Raw genomic sequence first — 10482 nt, forward strand, 5'->3', positions numbered from 1 at the left:
ATAGCTAATGACAGAAATTAACACTTGTAGGAGGTTAGAGGTGCGAAGCTAGCACTTGTAGGAGGTTAGAAGTGTTAATTTTCATGTAATATAGTGTCTAACCCATTCACCCAGACATATAGGTTAATTGAACTCAGCTGGGAAGTTCTCACTTGAGGTTTTCTGGGCCTGGAAAACTATGTATTACTTCTGCTGCATTTTGTTGGTCAAAAGAAGCCAAAGGTCAGCCCAAATCCGAGAGGAGAAAAATAAATAAGGACACAAATATAGGGAGGCATGGTCTATTGGGGAGCCATATTTATAGATTAGCTACTATGACTCTCAATTTTCTTGTTATTTGTTTCCAGAATCCCTACTACATCAGAGTTGAATCTTCCAGGTTAATCTCCAATTGTAAAATATCTTTTCTCCTATTTTGCTTCTCTCTGTCTTTTTTCATCATTCTGGGATTGTTCTTATATTTAATATGTCTAATGAATTTTATATTTTTTTAAATTTTAATTTCCATGAGCTCTTTTTGTTCTATGCTTTTCTTTTTTTTTCATAGCAGGCTGTGCTTGTTTCTTAATGTAATATTTTTCTCTCTTCTGTCCTCCAGTATCAATTTTACAACAATTTACTGCTGTTTTTTGCTTGGTTTGTTTTTTCTTCTATTCCCTGGATTGCTATATTTCCTCCAAGGTCTTCCCCTCCCCACCCCACCCCAACTTTGGTTTGTTTTGATAACTGCATTTAATGTTAGAGTTTTTCCTCAAATGTCTGATGATTTAGGACATTTTACATTTATATTTAAGAATGAGATACTAAAAAGCTAATTGGGACTACTACTACTATGTTGAAAAACAGTGGTGAGAGAGAATATCCCTGTTGTGTTCCTGACTGTAGGGGAAAAGATCTCAGTTTTTCTTCATTGAGAAAGAAAAGCCCCGTGGGCTTTTCATATATGGCTTTTATGATATTGAGGTATGCTCCCTCTATCCCTACATTGTGAAGAGTTTTAATCAAGAAAGGATGCTGTACTTTGTCAAATGCTTTTTCTGCATCAATTGAGAGGATCAAATGGTTCTTGTCCTTTCTTTTATTGAAATGATATATCACATTGATTGATTTGCAGATGTTGAACTACTCTTGCAGCCCAGAAATAAATCCCACTTGGTCATGGCAAATAATCCTTTTAATGTACTGTTGGATCCTATTTGTTAGTATCTTGGTGAGAATTTTGGCATCCATGTTCATCAGGGATACTAGTCTGTAATTCTCTCTTTTGGTGGGGTCTTTTTCTGGTTTTGGAATCAAAGTAATGCTGGCCTCATAGAATGAATTTGGAAGTTTTCCTTCCATTTCTATTTTGTGAAACAGCTTCAGAAAAATAGGTATTAATTCTTCTTTAAATGTTTGGTACAATTACCCTGTGAAGTCGTCCAGCCCTGGACTCTTGTTTGTTGGGAAATTTTTGAATATTGCTTCAATTTTCTTTCTGGTTATGAGTCTGTTCAGGGCCCTAGCCTCAGCAATCACAAAACAAAAAGAAATAAAAGGCATTCAAATTCACAAAGAAGAGGTCAAATTCTTGCTCTTCACAGATGACATGATACTTTATGTGGAAAACCCAAAAGACTACACCTTCAAATTACTAGAACTCATACAGGAATTCAGTTAAGTTGTAGAATATAAAATCAATGCACAGAAATCAGTTGCATTTCTATACATTAACAATTTGACAGAAGAAAGAGAAATTAAGGAATCAATCCCATTTACAATTGCACCAAAAACCATAAAATACCTAGGAATAAATCTAACCAAAGAAGTAAAGGATCTGTACTCTAAATACTACAAAACACTTATGAAAAAAAATGGAAGAAGACACAAAGAGATGGAAACATATTCCATGCTCATGGATTGGAAGAACGAATATTATTAAAATGTCTATGTTACCCAGAGCAAGCTACAAATTCAATGCAATCCCTATCAAAATACCATCAACATTTTTCACAGAGCTGGAACAAATAATCCTAAAATTTGTATGGAACGAGAAAAGACCCCAAATAGCCAGATGAGTGTTGAAAAAGAAAACCAAAGCTGGTGGAATCACAATGTTGGAATTCAATCCATATTACAAAACTATAATCACCAAGACAGTATGGTATTGGAACAAAAACAGACAAAAATTTAATGAAACAGAATGAGTAACCCAGAAATGGAACCTCAACTCTATGGTCAAATAATCTTCAACAAAGCAGGAAAGAATATCCAATGGAAAGAAGACAGTCTCTTCAACAAATGGTGTTGGGAAAATTGGACAGCCACATGTAAAAGAATGAAACTGGACCATTTTCTTACACCATACACAAAGATAAACTGAAAATGGATGAAACAACTAAATGTGAGACAGGAATCCATAAAAATCCTAGAGGAGGGCACAGGCTGCAACCTATTCGACCTCGGCCACAGCAACTTCTCGCTAGACATGTCTCCAAAGGCAAGGGAAACAAAAGCAAAAATGACCCATTGGGACTTCATCAAGATAAAAAGCTTCTGCACAGCAAAATCAATAAAACTAAATGGCAACCTTCAGAATAGGAGAAGATATTTGCAAATGACATATCTGATAAAGGGCTAGTATCCAAGATCTATAAAGAACTTCTCAAACTCAACACCCAAAAAAACAAATAATCCAGTCAAGAAATGAACAGAAGACATGAACAGACATTTCTCCAAAGAAGACATACAAATAGCCAACAGACTCATGAGAAAATGCTCCACATCACTTGGCTTCAGGGAAATACAAATGAAAAGCACAATGAGATACCCCCTTACACCGATCAGAATGGCTTAAATTAATAGGTCAGGAAACAACAAATGTTGGCAAGGATGCAGAGAAAGGGGAACCTTTTTATACTGTCGGTGGGAATGCAAGCTGGTACGGCCACTCTGGAAAACAATATGGAGATTCCCCAAGCCACTCTGGAAAACAATATGGAGATTCCTCAAGAAGTTAAATATTACCCAGGACCCAGCAATGCATTACTAGATATTTACCTCAAAGTTACAAATGTAATGATCCAATGGGGCACATGCCCCCAATGTTTATAGCAGTAATGTACACAACTGCTAAACTCTGGAAAGAGTCAAGATGTCCATTGACAGATGAATGGATAAAGACGTGAGACATATATACAATGGAATATTATTCAGCCATCAAAAAAGGTGAATACTTACCATTTACATAGACATGGATGGAACTGGAGAATACTATGCTGAGCAAAATAAGTCAAAGAAAGATAATTATTATGTGGTTTCACTCATATGTGGAATATAAGAAACAGTACAGAGGATCACAGGGGAAGGGAGGGAAAACTGAATGGGAAGAAATCAGAGAGTGAGACAAACTATGAGAGAGTCTTAACTATACAAAACAAACTGAGGGTTGTTGGAGGGGGTTGGGTTGGCCAATGGGGTAACTGGTTTATGGGCTTTAAGGAGGGCATGTGATGTAATGAACACTGAGTGTTATACGCAACTGATGAATTATTGAACTCTACATCTGAAACTAGTGATGTACTATATGTTAGCTAATTGAATTTAAAATAAAAAATGAAAAAAAGGCTAATTGGGTGGAGTTTGTGAACTAATGGAATCATGGAATGATGTCTAGGAATCCAGCAATTTAATGAGCAGTATCTCCCAATGTCAATCTCTATGAGTCTTTTCTCTCTAGTTTTAAGTTTCTCTAGAGAAGAACCATTTAAATTCCTTTCTGGATATATAACCTTGACTATAGATATTCTGAGAACCCAAGATACAAGAGGAGCTGTGAGGCTCTATATTAGTCAGGGTTCTCTAGAGAGACAGAGACAATAAGAGATAGATGATAGGCAGACAGATAGATGATGATAGATGATAGATAGATGATAGATTAAATAGATGATGATGATGATGATAGATAGATAGATAGATAGATAGATAGATAGATAGATAGATAGATAGAAGATAGATAGATAGATGATAGATAGATATAGATAGATAATAGATAGTAAGAAATTCACTTACATGACTATGGAAACCAGCATGTCTAAATCTGTAGTATGTGCCATCAGGCTCAAAATCTAGGAGAGCCAACATTGAAGTTCCAGTCTGAAGGCCAGCAGCCTATAGAACCAGGAAAGCCAATGGTGCAGATGCAGGCAGTCAGCTACAGAATTATTTCTTTTTCAAGGAGATCAGTCTTTTTGTTATATTCAGGCCTTGAACTAATTGTATTAGGACAACCAACATTATAGAGGGCAATCTGCTTACTCAAAGTTCATGAGTTTCAATGTTAAGCTCATCCCAAAATATCCTCCAAGTTGACACATATAATTAACCACTATAGTTTCATTGATTAGTATGTACACTTTCAATTAGTTTACTGTGATGTTTTCAAAAGGCACCTGACATCTGTCTTTAGTAGTGCCTGGTATCACTGAGTCTAGTGCCTTTTTTTTTTTTTAAAGATTTTATTTATTTGTTTGAGAGAGAGAATGGTAGAGAGCATGAGAGGGAAGAGGATCAGAGGGAGAAGCAGATTCCCTGCTGAGCAGGGAGCCCGATGCGGGACTTGATCCTGGGACTCCAGGATCATGACCTGAGCTGAAGGCAGTCGCTTAACCAACTGAGCCACCCAGGCACCCGAGTCTAGTGCCTTTTTGTTTCATAGTCTCTAGTAACTAAAATTCTAGCCTATGGATGCTTTGACCAATAGCATGAAGCAGAAGTGACACTGTGATTTCTGGGCCTAAATTTTACAGGGAATTTCTCAAATTTGACATTATTGACATTTGAGATTGAATAATGCTTTGCTGTATGAAGCTATCCTGTATATTATAAAACTCTTAGTAGCATTCCTGGTTTCTACTAGCAGGGTGCCAACTGCAGCTCCCTCTACTTATGAAAGCTAAAATGTCTTCAGACATAACTAAATATCCCCAAGGGTAGGGGCAAAAATAATGCTAAATTGAGAACTGCCCATTGGTGGGTTCTGTTTCCTAAATCTTGGAACACTCACTTTTGGAATGTGTACTTGAGAGAAACCCAACCTCCATGGGAAAAGTCTGACCACCCTGAGATAACCATGCTACAAGGAAGCCTATGAATGGAGAGAAATGACCAAATGATCCTCAATTGTTTCAGCCATCCCAGCTGAGGTGCCAGACACATAAATGAAGAAACCACCTTTAGTAGTCAGCCAGTAAAATTTTCAGATCACTCTACTTTTGGCTACCATTTGACTGCAGTCATATCAGGGACTCCAAATGAGAAGTGCTCAGACCAATCCTTATAAATTCACAAAATCTTGAAAGATAATAATAAATTTTTATTTTAAGCCATTAAATTTTGGTACTATTTGTTACAAAATAGGAAGTAAATGAAACATAAGTTATCAAAGAAGTAATGCAAGAACATTCTGAGGACTAAAGTACCTGAAATTATGGATAAAAAGATCTATCAAAAAGGACTAGTATCCAAAATTTATAAAGAACTTAACAAACTCAACACCCCTCCTCAAAAAAAAGAACCCACTCAAGAAATGGGCAGAAGACATTAACAGACATTTTTCCAGAGGAGATATACAAATGACTAACAGACACATGAGAAAATACTCAACATCATTCATCATCAGGGAAATACAAATCAAAACCACAATGAGATACCACCTCACACTAGTCAGAATGGCTAAAATGAACAACTCAGGAAACAGATGTTGCTGAGGATATGGAGAAAGGGGAACACTCTTACATTGTTGGTGGGGATGTAAACTGTTGCAGCCACTCTGGAACACAATATGGAGTTTCCTCAAAAAGTTAAAAATAGAACTACCCTATGACCCCTCAATTGCACTACTAGGTATTTATCCAAAGAATACAAAAGTATTGATTTTAAGGGGCACATGCCCCCAATATTCATAGCAGTAATGTCCACAATAGCCAAACTAAGGGAAGACCCCAGATGTCCAACGACAGATGAATGGATAAAGAAGATGTGGTATATATATACATTGGAATATTACCCAGCCATCAAAAAGAATGAAGTCTTGCCATTTGCAATGATATGGATGGAACTAGAAGGTATTATGCTAAGTGAAATAAGGCAAGCAGAGAAAGACAAATACCATATGATTTCACTCACATGTGGAATTTAAGAAACAGAATAGATGAACGTGGGGGAAGGGAAGGAAAAATAATATAAACACAGAGAGAGAGGCAAACCATAAGAGACTCTTAACTATAGGGAAAAAACTGAGGGTTGCTGGAGGAAATGTGAGAGGGGGATGAGGTAATTGGGTGATGGGCATTAAGGAGGGTGCTTGATGTAATGATCACTGGGTGTTATATGTAACTGATGAATCACTAAATTCTACCCCTGAAACTAATAATACACTATATGTTAACAAAATTGAATTTAAATAAAAAATTAAAAAAAAAGATCAAGTGCCCAGCACAATAAATTAAAAAGAAAACTGTCAAAGGATATTATCTGGAAGTTTTAGAACATTATGGATTAAAAGAATAACCTAAAAGCTAACAATTTTATTCTCTCTCCCTCTCTCCTACATCCCCTCCACTGTGTGAATGTACACACACACACACACACACACACAAACACACACCACTGAAATCAGTTCGCATTACAAAGGAGAAGAAATAAGAATGACAAAGGAGTTCTCAACAACACTGGAAGCTTGAAGACTATGAATCTTGACTTCATAATTATTAATTTACAACCTAGAATTCTATATCTAGACAATAATCAATCAAATATGGGAGGAAAATAAAAATATTTTTATACATAAAAAGTCTCAAAAATGTTATTTCCTATGCACTCGATGAAGAAGATAATATAGGGAAATTAATTATGTCAAGTTTGGAGATTTTAGTTTTTAGAAATAAACATGGAGTCTTTCACTTTATATCTATGGAAATTATTTTATATTGCCTTTGTCTTAGAAAGAATTAGGATGCTTGCCAGGCCAAATGAAACATATGGGAGCAGGTTCCATGATGAGAGTCAAAGAAACTCCTAGGTTTGGACTGCCTGAGGTAATCTGAGTTCTTAGGTTGCTTCTATACCCAATTTTTTTTTAAAGATTTTATTTATTTGACAGAGAGAGACACAGCGAGAGAGGGAACACAGCAGGGGGAGTGGGAGAGGGAGAAGCAGGCTTCCCGTGGAGCAGGAAGCCCAATGTGGGGCTCAATCCCAGGACTCTGGGATCATGACCCAAGCCGAAGGCAGATGCTTAACGACTGAGCCACCCAGGTGCCCCTATACCCATTTCTTAAGATCATAAGAAAATACCTCTTGGCATCCATATTCATGTTCCATCTTTTTTTTTCCCATATCAAAATATAAAGAATACACTTGCCCCCTACAATCAGGGAGGAAAACTAGCCTGAATAAAAGGTCTAAGAGAATAACAAAGAAATAGAGCTAAAGACTTCAGAGAATACCAGAAGCATTTATGCATCTAGACTTCAGGCCATGTTAGATTAATATTGATACCCTGAGGCAGCATTATGAAAGATAATTGGATATCTAATATAAAATTATTTGTTTACAAGTAACTAAATTTACTTCAGATTCACAAAGAATTTTTATATGAAGACAAAATCTTCAACTACCCAGTCAAATGAAGAAAAGGACTGGGGACATGGGAAAATAGTAGCTGAGAGGAAAAGATAGCTCTAGAATGATTCTAACCACAGTCACTTCACATTGATAATTATAGCAATAACTGTGCAAGACTGTTGAATCACAGTTCTGTACTTCTGAAACAAATAACGCAACATATTTTAAGAAAAAAGAAAAAGAAGAAGATAACAGGAGAGGAAGAAAAGGGGAGTATGTCAGAGGGGGAGACGAACCATGAGAGACGTTGGACTCTGAAAAACAAACTGAGTGTTCTAGAGGGGAGGGGGGTAGGGGGATGGGTTAGCCTGGTGATGGGTATTGAGGAGGGCACGTTCTGCATGGAGCACTGGGTGTTATGAACAAACAATGAATCATGGAACACTGCACCAAAAACTAATGATGTAATATATGGTGATTAACATAACAATAAAAAATTTAAAAAAAAATTATAGCAATAACATCTATGTCATGAATAGAAAAGATATATCAGAAAATTAATTGTTCTCAAGAGATTATTCATTCTGTTGTAGCCATATCACTCTCAATACTTGTTTGCTTAAGGAGTATGTCATAAAAAATGGAGGATGAAGAATTTAAGTGTTCAGTGGAAACTTTAAGGTCATAAGGTCTCCTTGAGGATTTTTTCAGAATCTCTTTTTTTAGTTTTTATTTAAATTCCAGTTAGTTTACATAAAGTATAATGTTAGTTTCAGGTGTACAATATAGTGAGTCAGCACTTCCATACAACACCTGGTGCTCATCACAAGTGCACTCCTTAATCCCCATCACCTATTTAACCTGTGCCTCCACCCACCAACCCCCTGCTAACCATCAATTTTTTTCTCCATAGTTAAGAGTCTGTTTCTTGGTTTGCCTTTCTATTTCTTTTTTTCTCACTTTACTTGTTTGTTTTGTTTCTTAAATTCCACATAAAGAGTGAAATCATATGGTATCTGTCTTTTTCTGACTGACTTATTTTGCTTAGCGTAATACTCCGTAGTTCCATCCGTCTCTTTGCAAAAGGAAAGATTTTATTATTTGTCATGGCTAAGGAATATACTATTGTTTTTTTTTAGAAATGTTTACTTTTTTAATATTTTATTTATTCATTTGAGATACAGAGATACAGAGCAAGAGAGCATGAGCAGGGAGAGAGGCAGAGGGAGAAGGAGAAGCAGGCTCCCCGCTGAGCCAGGAGCCAGATGTGGGGCTCCATCCCAGGACCCTGGAATCATGACCTGAGCCGAAGGCAGATGCTTAACCATCTGAGCCACCTAGACGCCCCAGAATATACTATTGTGTGTGTATATATATATATATATATATATATATATATACATACATACATATATATACACTACATCTTCCTTATCCATTCATCTGTCAGTGGGCACTTGGGCTGTTTCCATAATTTGGCTATTATAGATTATACTGCTATAAACATAATGCCACTGAGAAAATGTTAGAAAGTATTACTCAAAATGGAAAATAGATCATTTTATATAAAACCACAAATGGTAAATATGGAAACAAATTAAAGGTTTTTTTTTTTTTTTTAATGCATGTGGACGCTTATTTGGCACTTTCTTTTTTTAATTTAATTTAATTTTATTATGTTATGTTAGTCTTGTTCATTGTTTCCTTCACTGTTCAGAAGCTTTTTATTTTGGTGAAGTCCCAATAGATTTATTTTATTTTATTGCCCTTGCCTCAAGAGACATATCTAAAAAAATGCTGCTACAGCCAATATCAGAAACATTACTGCCTCTGCTTTCTTCTAGGATTTTGATGGATTCCTATCTCACATTTAGGTACTTAATCCATTTTTTTATTTTCATGTATGGTGTAAGAAAGTGTTCCACTTTCATTCTTTTACGTGTAGTTGACCCATTTTCCTAACACCATCTGTTGAAGAGACTTTCTTTTTCCCATTGGATATTATTTCCTGTTTTGTCAAAGATTAATTGATCATATAATTGTAGGTTTATTTATGGGCTTTCTATCTGTTCCATTGATCTTTGTATCTATTTTTGTGTCAGTACCATAATGTTTTTATGACTACAGCTTTGTAATATAACTTAAAGTCTGGAATTGTGATACCTCCAACTTTGTTTTTCTTTTTCAAAATTGCTTTGGCTATTTGGGATTTTTTAGATTCCATATAAATTTTAGGATTGTTTGTTCTAGTTCTGTGAAAAATGTTTTTGGTATTTTGATAGGGATTGCTTTGGGTAGTATGGACACTTTAACAATATTTGTTTTTCCAATCCATGAACATGGGATATCTTTCCATTTTTTTTGTGTCATCTTCAATTTCTTTCATCAGTGTTTTATACTTTATAGACTACAGGTCTTTCACTTCTTTGGTTAGGTTTATTCCTAGGTATCTTATTATTTTTGGTGGAATTATAAATGGAATTATTTTCTTAATTTCTCTTTTTGAGGCTTCATTATTAACATATAGGAATGCAACAGATATCTGCACATTGATTTTTTTATCCTGCTACTTTACTTAATTCATTTTTCAGTTCTAGTAGTTTTCTGGTGGTATCTTTTGGGTTTTCTATATATAGTGTCATGTCACCTGCAAATACTGAAAGTTCTGCTTCTTCCTTACTTATTTGGATGCCTTTTATTTCTTTTTGTTGTCTGATTTCTGTGGCTAGGAGTTCCAGTATTATGTTAAATAAAAGTGATGAGAGTGAAAATCCTTGTCTTGTTCCTGACCTTAATGCTTTCTATTTTTTTAAGATTGTTTATTTATTTATTTGAAAGAAAGTGAGAGAGTAAGAGAGCACAAGCAGGGGGAGGGGC

This window comes from Eumetopias jubatus, unplaced genomic scaffold (genome assembly GCF_037043125.1).
Source record: "Eumetopias jubatus isolate StellerSeaLion01/CBP00866 unplaced genomic scaffold, mEumJub1_p1.0 scaffold_11, whole genome shotgun sequence".
Lineage (NCBI taxonomy): Eukaryota > Metazoa > Chordata > Mammalia > Carnivora > Otariidae > Eumetopias > Eumetopias jubatus.